Raw genomic sequence first — 1900 nt, forward strand, 5'->3', positions numbered from 1 at the left:
GAGAAGACAACAGGCAAATAACTACATACAACAAGTTATACGTGAAATAAACTGGTGGTATTTTAAGAGAAGGTTCTAAGATTAAGAAAACCTAAGGAAATCTTTTTATAGAAAGCAGGATTTTAACTGGGACTTGAAGGATGCCAGGGCAGTCAGGAGGTAGAGATGAGGAAGGAGGGAATTCCAGGCACAGGGGTCAGCCAGGAAATATGTTCATAATCAAGAGATGGAGTGTCATGTAAAGAATATCAGGGAGGCTGGTGTTACTGGATCTCAGTGTGCATGGAGGGGAAAAAGTGAAAGAAACTGGAAAGGTAGGTAGAGACTATGTTATAAAGGACTTTGAATGCCTTGGGATTTTGTATTTGTTCCTAGAGGGAATTAAAGCCAATGGAGTTTATTGAGTAGGGGGTAGTGGAACAACTTAATCTGTCCTGAGCTTAAGGAAAATTACTTTGGTGGCTGAATGGAAGATGGACTGAAGAAGGGAGAGACTTTAGAGAGGCCAACCCACCCAGCAGACCTGAGATAATGGTGTCAGGATGGCGGTAGGGTCTAAGGAGAGAATGGGATCTATCCAAAAGATGTTATGTAAGTAGAAAGAACAGGACTTGACAATTGATGGAGGGTGCAAAGGGAGGCCTGGGCTTGACATTAGCGTGAGGCTCTCCAGGTGTGGAAATTCCCATCATTACTGCAGTTATAACTCATCTGTAATTTACAGTCTTAGAGATCATCCTGGGGACCTAGCTGATCAATTTACCCAGTGATCATATTTCTAGTGTATAACTGAGGCAAGACTTGAACATAGATCTTCTTAACTCTGAATCTAGCCCTCTGAAAACTACTCCTTGTATTAGTGTGCAAATTTTAGTACTTTTAGAACTGATAAGACAAGAAGCTAAACCACTGACTGCAATCAGAATCTCTGTAGGGAGGAATAGGTCATAAAAGGCATCCTGTGACTTGTGGCAGCCCAGATATATTTCACACTACAAATTTGTTCAGTGGTTTTTCAGTGATGTCTGGCTCTTCATGACCCCATTTAAGGTTTTCTTGGCAAAGCTACTGGACTGGTTTGCCATTTCCTCCTACAGCTCATTTTACAGATGAGGAAACCAAGGCAAATAATTACATGACTTGCCCAGGTTCATATAGCTAGTAAGTGTCTGAGGCCAGATTTGAACACCAGAAGATGACTCCAGGACCAGCCTTCTTTTCACTGTGCCACCTAGCTGCCCAAATATTAGAAATACTAAGGTCCAAGGAAGAAGAGAATACTATTTCTTGGGAACAAATGAGTGTGGAACTGGGAGTTTCCAGTTGTAGGAGTTCAGAGGGTCCCAGGGTGGTGAGAAGATAAAGGAAGCTGAATGGTAGAGGGAAGTTTCCAGAGTCAGTCCTAAAAGTGCTTCCAGGGAAAAGTAATGTACTACCAATGCCTCCAATTACACAACATGCCATTGAGCATGGAAGCCTCCATGTTTACTGGTTCAACCATCCCCTTTCAAATGGATAACCTTTATTGACAACATCCATGACCATAAATATCTGACCAAAGACCTCTGGTGAGAGAGGAAAAGGTGAGGAAATATATTCCACTCAGATGTTATTCCTATTATCAAGTAAGCCAATGGGATGATTAGATTTATTTTTTTAAAGCCCCCACTTTCTGTCTTAGTAACAACTCTAAGACTGAAGGGCAAGGGCAAGGAAAATGGGATAAAGTGACTTGCCCAAGGTCACCTAGCTAGGAAGTATCTGAGGTCAGATTTGAACTTGGGTCGTCCTGAGTATGGGCTTGGCTCTCTATCGAGAGACATCAGCTGCCCCTAGATGATGATGATTCTTTCTTTCTTTCTTTCTTTCTTTCTTTCTTTCTTTCTTTCTTTCTTTCTTT

This window comes from Gracilinanus agilis, chromosome 2 (genome assembly GCF_016433145.1).
Source record: "Gracilinanus agilis isolate LMUSP501 chromosome 2, AgileGrace, whole genome shotgun sequence".
NCBI classification, from domain to species: Eukaryota; Metazoa; Chordata; class Mammalia; order Didelphimorphia; family Didelphidae; genus Gracilinanus; species Gracilinanus agilis.